General features: G+C 43.1%; 1 protein-coding gene across 1 annotated transcript in view; it reads right to left on the bottom strand.

Annotated features, from left to right (window-relative positions):
- The window catches only part of CFAP20DC (CFAP20 domain containing), a 191,339-nt gene that overhangs the window by 27,045 nt on the left and 152,222 nt on the right, over positions 1 to 12,072 (bottom strand). The gene's annotated exons all lie outside the window — the stretch shown is intronic.

The following is a 12,072-nucleotide window of genomic DNA, read 5'->3' as shown; positions in this document are numbered from 1 at the left end:
TGACTTTTAAAAAGTTATTTAGAACAATGTAAATGCCAAAGCAGCAGAGAGTAGCAAAAAATAATTAGGATCATACATTTTTGATAATGTATGAAGATAATTATGAAGATAATTAAAACTCATATAAAATTATGATGAGCAAAAACAGCAATCCAAAACCAGTCACAAACTCTAAAAAGCTACTCTTGGAAAACAAAAGTCTTGGAAAACAAAATCTTAATTTGCTCTAGGAATAAAAAATGAAGGTACCTCCTCTGCCTGTTGGAGAATAGCTTTGCACAAACAGCACTCACCACTGTGATGACCCTCTTCCCCATTGCACGTCTAACTTCTCCAGGTGGGAAACCTGGAGAATACCTCTGATGCAGATCTTAAGTTCTGGGCAGGTTCAAAAAGGGAACACAGTCCTGTAAAGGATGCCATTTTTGGCCCAATCCTACCTAACTCCTGTATGGGCGATGCAGTGGCAGGCACCCGATGAATCCCACAGGGGAGGTTTTGCCATGGGAAGCCTCCTTGGGGGAAGTGAACCTTAGTTCCCTTCCTCTCGGGCAGGGGTGCCCAAATCCTGGCCCTGGGGCCACTTGCGGCCCTTGAGGACTCCCAATGCGGCCCTCAGGGAGACCTCCAATGAGCCTTTGGCCCTCCGGAAACTTGCTGGAGCCCACACTGGCCCAACGCAACTGCTCTCAGTGTGAAGGTGACTGTTTGACCTCTCTTGTTAGCTGTGGGATGAGGGCTCCCTCCACCGCCTGCTGTTTCATGTCTGTGATGCTGTAGTGGCAGCAAAGAAAAGGCCAGCCTTGCTTTGTGCAAGGCCTTTTATAGGCCTTGAGCTATAGCAAGACCTTCATTCATTCATATAAGTTCCACCTCTAGTATATTAATTTATGTAAACTTATGTAAATTTATTCAAATTTTAAATGTAAATTAATTGTTTTCCCCCTGGCCCCCAACACAGTGTCAGAGAGATGATGTGGCCCTCCTGCCAAAAACTTTGGACACCCCTGCTCTGGGGTAAACCTCTGCGAGGCCATTGGGTCAACCCAGACCTGTACCAGCGATGTCGCTGGGCAAGTCTGTGTTAAACTGGGAAGGGGGGTGTTAGGATTTAGCTGCTGCTGTCACCACTGAACTGACCCAGTCTGTCACCCCCTTCGCTGACCCAGTCTGCCTACCCCACCCTGTTATCTCCTTGTTCAGCTCATCCCTATCCAGGTCAGTGAGCCTTCTCTGGTCTCCTGGTGCATGCAAGATGCTCTGGTGTCCCTGCTAGTGTTCCAGCAGCATGTGACTCTGTGCACTGCCAAAATGTAGCTTGTGACTGCCGTGAGGCAACTTATGCTGGTAGAACAGTTGTTCTGCCAGCAGGGCAGCCCAATAGAATTGGACTGCCTGAAATTCAAAGGCTAAGAACAAGCATTTTGAATCAACATTGTACAGTGGTGACCAGTTGACTATAGCCTCACCAACAGAGTACTTTGGGGCCACTACATCACGCAACAGCAGTGAACACTACAAGCCAAATGGGTGAGCTACATCGACAAACCCTTAAAACATATGACAACAAGCCCACTCATGATTACCAAATGGTTCCAGTGTGAGTGGTTACAACTCTTTAGTAGGTTGCAGTCTCAGCTGAACTCTTTGTCTTGCTGTTCTGAGTGAATTGCCCCTTTTGCTGAGGGAGGAAGGCTGATATATTTCTCAAGGTCTAAATGCTATTTTATGAGAGTATTAAAAATAGATACAGATCTCTCCTTAGATTGTTTTCTTTTCAGCATAGTTAGGCACAATTTGTAAGTCAATGTTATCTCAAACAAAGGAAGCCTATATAGCTATCTGTGAAAGAAACCATGCCTTCTCAAATACAACCACAGAGTCCTCATTGTGACTTCTTGTGTTTATTCATTTCTTGGGGCATATCTATACTACAGGTTTAAATTGGTTTAACAGTAATCTACACTGCAATAACTATGCAGACCTACTTAGAAGAAAGCCCCTCTGAATTCAATGGGACTTACTCTAATGTCAATGTGTAAAGGATTGTAGCCTTAAAGGAGTTCTGTGAGAGGATTCAGGAACCTCCAACAGAGATTTTTCAATATCCTTACTGTACATAATTCCCAGGGTTCTTTGGAGGAAACAGTTAAGGTGCTATGAAATGAATACACATGTGTACCATGGAACTGCCCAGTGACTGCAGTTCAGAGAGATAACCCTGTATGGACATGTGCATGCTTCCCCACATGCTGTCTACAGGAGGACTCTGTAGATTCAGAGCCCAATCCTGTGGTCCGCGCTGCGCCTCCACAGCTGCAAACATGCTGTAAGGCTCATTTGCGGGGCTTACTGCCGGGCTCCCGCTGGAGCTGGCTCAGCTCCGGCCGGTGCTGAGCCACCACCTGGCGGGCGCCCACATTCTGTGGCTCGGTGGTGCCTGCGACCACCGGGCTGTGGAACGGGGAATGGGGGCATGGTTGGGGCGTGGGGGAGGCGTTCCGGGGCATGGGGGAGGCGTTCCGGGGCATGGGGGAGGCATGGTTGGGGGCATGGGGAGGCAGATCCGCTGAGCCGAGCTCCGCAGCATCCTAGGAGCTTGTGGAGGGCTGCGCGCCCTACACGAGCGCTTTCCCTTTAGCGGCGACCAAACAGTTGCTGCTAAAGTGAGTAGCCCCATTGCGGGGCTGCTTCCCTTACCCGGGGGAAGGGGAAAAATGTCTCCTTCTGAGGAGCCTCCCGCAGTAGTGCAGGAGGCTCTGGATTTGGTGGGAGCCCGCCAGGGAGCCGCTGGGTCCCACAGCTCCAGGCAGCTCAGGATTGGGCTGTCATGCAGCTCTGTGCCTGCTGCTCATTGTGAGAGCTTTGGATTGTATCCTACCAGGGTAATTTTTACATATAGCCGAAATTTTGGTATAACAACTATAGTAGCTTGGTGACAATATAAATAGTGCCAATGGAGAAAAAGCAACCCAATGTTTTATTACCTAATTTAACAACAGCAGCAACAAAACCCCTGTCTTTTTTTTTTTTGCTAACTTTGATTCATGTGTTTATCAGTCTATTAGCTATATAAAAATTGCATTAAGGAACCTGCACAGGGGAAAAGGAGATACTCGGCAAGATCCCTGCATATTCTCATTTCATCTCCGTCAAACAGGTGATAATGAAGCATATCAGTTCTGAGCTGTCAGTGCTTGGATTCGCTTGTCTGCTGCTTCGTATGCCCACGCATTTCACAAAGTGTCAATTAGCGGTTTTCTTCTTTAAAAAGAAGAAGAAGACGAAGAAGAAGAAGAAAAAAAGCTGAGCACAAGCAAACCATTCATTTTAGGAATTATGTTTTAATGCTTCAGCAATTCATAAAACACCTGAAACTGACTTCTAATAACCAGCCACCTCACGTTTAATAACGCTTGCTTTCTCTCTCATAAGCCTGTGCCTGAAAGCCTTCTGCTGTCTTGTACTATAGATTGCCACCCATTTATTCTTAATGGATGGCTAGAGAACTAGGGGCTTAAAAAAAGAAAACAACCAAAACCAAAATCAATGGACAACCAAGTCAATAAAACAATATCTTAAAGTGTTCGCATAATCAGATCAGCAGAAAAGGCTGCACTGCTAAGAACACAGCTTGAGAGAAAAGTTCTACTTTCTGTTCAGTCACTGTGTTTTCAACTCATGCATGTTGGCAACCTTCAGTCTCGAAAGACTATGGTATCGCGCTCTGAATGGTGGTTCTGGAACAGCGTCTAGTGTGGCTGAAAAGGCCAATTCGGGAGTGCCAATCCCTTCCACACTGGGAGCAAGTGCAGTCTGTCCCTGGTCTGTCTCCCTGGCTATGGGCCTTCCTTCTTTGCCTCTTTGCCTCAGACTGTTGGCCAAGTGTCTCTTCAAACTGGGAAAGGCCATGATGCACAGCCTGCCTCCAAGCGGGCCGCTCAGAGGCCAGGGTTTCCCACTTGTTGAGGTCCACTCCTAAGGCCTTCAGATCCCTCTTGCAGATGTCCTTGTATCGCAGCTGTGGTCTACCTGTAGGGCGCTTTCCTTGCACGAGTTCTCCATAGAGGAGATCCTTTGGGATCCGGCCATCATCCATTCTCACAACATGACTGAGCCAACGCAGGCGTCTCTGTTTCAGCAGTGCATACATGCTAGGGATTCCAGCATGATCCAGGACTGTGTTGTTTGGAACTTTGTCCTGCCAGGTGATGCCGAGAACGCGTTGGAGGCAGCGCATGTGGCAAGCGTTCAGTTTCCTCTCCTGTTGTGAGCGAAGAGTCCATGACTCGCTGCAGTAAAGAAGTGTACTCAGGACGCAAGCTCTGTAGACCTGAGTCTTGGTAAGTTCCGTCAGCTTCTTGTTGAACCAGACTCTCTTTGTGAGTCTGGAAAACGTGGTAGCTGCTTTACCGATGTGCTTGTTTAGCTCGGTATCGAGAGAAAGAGTGTCGGAGATCGTTGAGCCAAGGTACACAAAGTCATGGACTCAACTCATGCAAGCCAGGACATTTCAATATCGCAGCACTGATTCAAACTCGATAACAAAGTTATAAATTTAGGTCCTAAAATACATTCACTACATGACGATCAGGGGCTTTCAGATGGTGTTTTGAGGAACCCTCCAAAGTACATCAGGGTTTGCATAATGAGAAAATCAAGAATGGAGGATAAGCTTTGCAGAAAGATGTTTACCAAGCAACACGCAACAGCCATGTAAGTGTTTGGTATGTTGGAAAGTACTAATTGCAGTTCAACAAGCCTGGTCATGGCCCTGTGTGAACTGCACCTACTAAATGTGTCTGAATCTTGTACAAGTACTGGGGTTTCACAGCAGAGGAGTTTCTCATTCAGTTGAGCTATTCAAAAATGGGTCTCTAGGTTGAAAAGTTTGAAAACCACTATCTGAGAGTATGAGCCTGATACTGTAAAGCACTGCTGTAAAGCATGATGACTATCTTAAGAGCTTCCAGAGTGACACTACAGGGTCAGGTCTCCAAAACAACCACAGTCTATATCTTTCTGATCATGTATTGGTTACAGTTAGCCAGTATCTGCAGAGCAACAATTTTCAAATGTTCAGGCAACCCTTTCCACACAAACTTGTCTGCAGAGAAACTTGTACATGCAGCAGAGGAACCTGTAAAGTGGTCCACAACTACTATATTAGGGATTGTATCAGCACGCAGTCACTTTCTTAAAATATCTGTCTTCATACTTCTTATAATCAATACTCATCAAAAGTGAAGATGAAGAGATCTTCTGTTAGTTCCCTTCTTGGTAAATAATTCCTTTAGTCTCCTCCTTTGTCCACATCTAAAATCTGGATTAGAATGCACACCTCTTGCATTTTGTAGCATGGCCTAAGCAACAATCAATAAGGTTGCTAAATGAAGTTTTTATTTATAGGTGGGCCCTTGGTATCCGCGGGGGTTCCATTCTGGAAACCCCCGTGGATGCTGAAATTCATGGATGATGAAGTCAGTGTATTTGGGCACCTGAAATCTTCTGAACGTGACTGGAGCTGTGCTCCAGTCATGTCTGGAGAACCTTCTGAGGCCTCTGGATGGTCAAAAATCATGACTTCTGGTTTTTGGATGAATACAGAATCCACAATTTTCGGCCTTCTGGAGGCCTTAGAAGATCCTCCAGAGAGTACAGTTCAGACCCAAGCTGTGCTCCCATCACCTCTGGAGGGTACAGGTTGGACCCACCCTGCAGGTCTGGAACCTGTGAATGATCATATATGCGGGTTTTGAATCTGCGGGTAGTGTGGGCCACTTGTACTTCAGTGTGGGGATGAGCTGTTGCTAAGTGGTAGAGCCCCATCTTGTTTGCAGAAGGTTCTGAATTCAGTTCCTGCATCTCAAACTAGAAGTCTCTCAAATAGCAGGCCTGGGAAAGACCTCTGTCTGAGACATGGAAATACTCAGATAGATGAACCAATGGTCTGACTTAGCAGAAGGCAATCTCACTAAGGGCACAATCCTAACCAGGTCCACTCAGAAGTCCTATTTTGTTCAATGGGGTTTACTCTCAGAAAAGTGTGGTTAGGATTTTAGCCTTAATTTGCCACATAAGATTTGTCAGATCCAAACAGGGATATTTTGTTTTGTCTCACATTCACGCTAGAGAGAAGCTCCTCACTGCAGGCAGAGAGGAAGGTGCAAGAACAAGCTCTTCTCAGAATGTTCAGTGGTTGTTAACTTTACAGTGTACCTTCACAGAATGTTGCCAAATTCAACTAAGGCTGTAATCCTAACCACACTTTCCTGAGAGTAAGCCCCATTGAACAAAATAAAACTTAATTCTGGGTAGACCTGGTTAGGATTATGCCCTAAATTGCTTATTTTTTACATGTGCAGCCTCCCCTCCTCTTATCTCAGACCATGCTGAATATAAATCATAATACATACTCAAAGCTATTTACATAAGTGATGCTAAGAAGGTCTTTTTGACTCGCACTTCTCTCTCCCCCATTTATAAATAAAGTTAGCACAGCTCACAATGCAGGGAAGAACCTTCTTTTAAATTAGAAGGAAGGGTGGCTTGGAATCATTGATCAGACTCACATGTTCTGATCTATGAATAGGAAAAATGCATAGTAATCAACTGCTGACTGCCATTTTTTGTTATAGAAAAACGAAGCATCTGTGCTCTGTGCCCCATGACATAACCTCTCCCACACTAGAATCTGATCAGCAAAGTCATGAAAGCATAGAGAATGGGGGGAAAGTAAGAAAACCTATTTAAGTGGGCCTTTGAGATAGGAGCTTAGGGTGAAGTAATGCTGAATGCTTCAGTTGACCAAAACTGAATGAATCACCAGATGACAAGAGAGACTGAAGCACAATCTTCTTCAACAAATTTATATTGGTTTTAAACCACTTTCACTGTCATGGCTTCCCCCAAAGCAGTGGTGTAGCTAAGGGAGTGCAGGGGCTAGCAGTTGCACCAAGCAACAAGCTTTAGGGGGGCTACAAGCTGAGCTTGACGCTAGTGACCAAAATTGTGAAAATCTTGGTATGTATGAATAATACCATCGTGTTATATATCATTGGAAAGGTAATTTAACGCTGAATGCAATGAAACAAACTGCATTGGAACATCTGTATTCTATCAAATGTTATGGCCACTTAACCATAAAATGAAAACACAACTGCCTTATGGAACAAAAAATGGATTTTCTTAACTCAAAACTGACCTATGAGATTGATTGTTCTGAGAGCCAGTGACGGGTTATTATGTTATTGACATGTTGCAATGACATGTTATCATGATACAGCATGAAACCAATAAGGTGTTAATATGAGTCAGCTCTCATTTCCATGTTTCATAATACAGCTACTCTTGCTAAATGGATAAAAAAGCACATTTTCAAGGGGTGCTCCTCTTATATTTAGCAGTGGGAAATTAGCCATCCCTCTTCATCCCAGCAGTGTCTCAAACCAGTCAGGGGCACACTTTTTATTTATTTACTTAATTAAATTTGATTTTGTCTGGGGAGCTACAAATTTTTGATCCCCAGGTAGCAGATAGATGCCTTAGCTATGCCACTGACTGGGGGGAGGCAGCAGAGCAAGTGAGAGGTGAGCCGCTGGGGGGAGGAGGTGGGTTCCTCCCAATTTTCACTTTTTAAAAAACCGAGACGTGAAGTCACTTCTGGTGGTGACATCACTTCCGGGGCAACATTTTGAGCTTGGCACCAGGCTACACAATCATTAGCTACGCCATTGCCCCAAAGAATGCTAGAAATTGTAGTTTAGTTCTAACTTCATTCTGAAAATTCTCTTTTAGAGATCCATAACACCTTTTCACCAAACTATAATTCCCAAGATTTCCTGAGAAAAAGCAATGATTATTAAGCCAGTTTAAGACTAAAGTGCACATCTGTTTTGAGGGTTTGCAATCTTTCCTGCTTGTTATACAGTTCACAGAGGTTACAAAGTCTCTGAACTATTAGAGACAATTTTGTTCCGTTACTGCCTTTGATGCATGAGCTGGAGTGACAAATATGGTGGAACAGGACTAATTCAGATTAATAACTGCATAGGCCTGTAGCAAATTATTGAATTCTCTGAATTAGTGAACAAGCCTAATATAAAAGCAAAGTACATTTTGTGATACATTATAGCTTCTCGCTTATTTTGGCATCTGCAGGATAGTTCTATGATACCATAATGTCGTGTGGTCTGTTGTGAATGATTAATGAAGTTGCATGACCTTGCTTATCTAATGAATCATAAAAATGAATATGTTTTTTGGTATAACTGAATTCATTTTTTAAATGTACATGTTCAACCTCAAGCTATTCTGCTATTAGATCTTCATTGAGAAGTTTTAAATCTTCATCACATTTTTGTGTGGTGTTGATTTCCAAGTTCAGTATGCAGGTGAGGATCTGATAAAGTACTACTAAATGCTTATACACACACATGCATGCTTGATTTTTTTTTTTTTTGCCACACAGTATTTTGACGGACTTCGGTTTGACAGTGTCTCTCAAGAATGTAGCAAAATTACTGAGGCCATGTATTTGGCATTTGCACACGATATAAACATGAGCTCTAGCAACATACTAGGTGCAGTGTTTAAGATAATATAGAGGAGATATAGGGAACAGTGTGCACAGAGGGGCAGCTGCAGCTTGCAGAGCAATTTTGGACACCACCTCTATATTTCAAATTGGTTAATGCAAATATTGAATTGCATATGCTACCAATGGAATTCCAAACTTTGTACCCCTTGCCTTGGAAAGTTCAATGTACCCTTTTTTTGCACACTCTCAACTATTTTTCATATACCAACAGAGACAGCAGACTGGTGTCACTGTCTTAGGGCCAAACTACACTTTACGCTGAAGGCATAATATGGCTGGATGTTTTTGTTTATAAATCATACAAGGGGACAGAACCGCATCAGGCGTTAAGGGGGCTTACAAAAACACCAGGTCATCTGTGCATTCATCATGACATGTAGCTCCGTAACATAATATGCCACCATCCCCAACCATGCTGCAAAGATATGTCAGAACTGATATATGAAGGATACTCCCATATGCTCCTGAAGTTATCATTTTGAGTGTTTTCTGCTTCCTTGATGGATAGGTTTTACATTTGTACCACAAATACAAATACAATACAGTTAGACAGTAGTGCTAACTGGTACCAAATGGTCTCTGCGAAAGAAAAAAAAAATAACTTGGGGCCAGGAGTTTAAGAGGACATTAAATAATTGGGTAGCCTATGGACATGTTCTGATGCAGCACTATACACAGAGTACCCAAAACAATGAAGATTTGAAAATGCTTTCATCATAGTTCAAGCTAATACAAGGACACACCTGGGTGATAGCCAGATATGTCCCAGCCTAGGTCCTTATATACTACTGGTAATTGCCGCCAAGAAACAAAAGCAGCTGCAGACATGTTTGCCCTCAAGCCCTAGGGACAACTGTGCATCCTGATTAACTGTTACAGGGTCAACCAGCCAGGGCTGGCTTTATTTGCCTCCAACTACCTGACCTTGTGGGATCAGCATGTAATGCAATAAATTCAGCTACTAGGGAAACAATGAAAATGATCATTTGTATAATGGTTATTGATGCTGCCCATTGCAAACTTCCACTCAGATTCTATACTGAATTACACTCCCCCCTCCAAAAGCTATGATTTATAGCTGTTCTAGGTCTCCCAGCAACCCCAACTGACCCTAATCCCAAAGTGTATTGATTAGTCACCTTGCCTCTGGCTGATCTGCTACAGCACAAAAGACTAGATGAAGAGTTTGAATGATAACTTACTGTATTCTTGGTAAAGAGACTATTCCTCAAGACCACAATGTTCTTATAAAAGCATTTATGTTCTTTCTTGCCTATTTGCACTGCACACTTGCATATAAGGGTTGGATTTCGACACATGTATATGGAACAACATAGCTGGAAACATGCATTAGCAAAGTTCAAAGTAGGGCTGGCAGCAACATTTCAAAGAATGTGTAATTCAAAGCAAGTGTCAGGATTCTTACTAAGGAGAAACATTTGAAAATTTTCACATCCCTTTAGGGGCCATATCTCAGTAACAGAGCAACTGCTTTGCATGTAAGAAGTGCTAGGTTCAATCACTGTCATCTCCAAGCAGGGTTGGGAAAAAATCCTGTCTGAAAACCTCTGGTCAGGCTGCGCATACAATACTGAATGAATGGTCAAACTCAGTACAAGGTAGCTGCATATTTTCAGATATTAGATGTAGTATTTTGGAGATGAGCCATAGCTCACTAGTCAAGCACCTGCTTTATGGGCTGAAGATTCCAGATTCAATCCCTGTCAGATACCCTGGAGCACCAATGCCAATCAGCATCAACAACACTGACCTAGATGGACCAATGAACCAATTCGGTATAAAACAGCTTCCACTCAGGTATTATATGCTCATATAGTTTTCTCCAAGATATGGAATGTCTCCCATTGGGATAAGAGATAGAGGATGAGTAAGAAGAAGTGAAGTGCGTGAAGATCGGCACTGAACAGTTGAATGCTCAGCAGAATTTTGCTTCATGGGGGAGAGAGCAAGAGATGCTCCATCAGTATCCAAGTAGTGCTATGCAAAATGGACCTTGCCATAGCAAAAGATATCATGGATACCAAGGACCAACTGTATTTTATTATCTTCAAGGCAAATATTTTCATACTCTGGACAATATATTAAAATGGTACTTTCCTCTCACATCATATTGGATCTCAGTGGTCCTCAGACTAGTAATTAGGGCAGGAGGTCTGGTCTAGAGGGTAGAGCCTCCGTTAGCCCGAAGATGACATCAGAAGGTCACCAGTTAGAGGACACCAGGAGTTCCCTGAACGGCTGAGAATGGGAGACCTTGAAGCAGCTGACAAGCCCAACTGAGTGATTCCACCTGCTCTTGGTGTGAGCAAGAAGCGTCTTGGCTGCCCTCCATGTGAAAGATGAAGCTGCTTGTCAGCCTGCGTGGGAGAACTGGAGGAGGCCAGAAGTGAGACCAAACCAGGAAGATCCATTCTGAAATGTTGTTGGTTCTTGAAAGAGAGAACCTTTATGATTGTGAAAATCCCCTTGAGGGATTTAGAAATGCCTGCATATGTAAACCACCTTGAATGAAGTCAAAGGAGTAATCTGATGAACAGAAAGGCGGTATATAAATACCTAGTTATTATTATTATATTATTATTTCTCCTTATGCATTCTATTTGTTCCTCTGGAGTGGGGCTACGGCACATCCCCAACTATCATAATCCATAATCTGCTGGAAAACCCAGCAATGTACAAAGTCTAACTGCTCTTTGCAAAGCTGTCCTTTCACTCTTTCTGTAAGAGTTGTTTGAAAACAGTGCTATTTTACTCAGAAGTAAATCCATTGTGTTAAGTAAGACTTAGGCTTAATCCTATCTTACTTATCAGAAACAAACACCTCTATGAGTAAAATTAGCATTTAACATTTAAACCCACAACTAAGAAGCTGAAATGGTTTTATTTTTTAAAACAAAGATTTTTTGACTTTTAGTTCTGGTTTGAACCAGGTTGAAATAAAGGTGGCAATTTGCTTTAGGGACATCTGGAAAAATGTATTCAGAGCCAAAGTTTATGAAAATGCCTTTCTAAATAGGAAGTGGCAGAGCATTACTTTGTTTTTGGAACCATTTTTCAAAGACATTAAGTTTATCTTTTTGTTCCTTTTAAACATCTCCCCAAATGCGAACCATGTGTTGCTGTCAGAAGGGAGAGCAAGAGCTGGCCACAAACCAGTCCCAATCATGCTCAAACCTTGCTGCATGCTTCTGAACCCACTCAAGCAACTGGAAAATGGTCCTGGCACAGTCAATACTCCATTCTCAGGGCACAGCAAGAGGAAAAGACAGCAAATTTAACCCATTTTTGCCCAGCTCATAGGTGTACACATTTGGTCCCTGCTGCAAATATGCAACTTTGGGCAGAAATGGCTTAAAGAACTCTGATTAGCAGTGGGGTAATGTGAAGGGCAGGGATTCAAAAACTTTTGTGAAACTTCAAAGCCAGATTAGAGGGGAAACTCTGGCAGCTAT

The sequence above is a fragment of the Tiliqua scincoides genome, chromosome 2, assembly GCF_035046505.1.
Source record: "Tiliqua scincoides isolate rTilSci1 chromosome 2, rTilSci1.hap2, whole genome shotgun sequence".
NCBI lineage: Eukaryota > Metazoa > Chordata > Lepidosauria > Squamata > Scincidae > Tiliqua > Tiliqua scincoides.
Note: the sequence above shows the minus strand (reverse complement) of the source record. Positions and strands in the feature narration are given on the sequence as shown.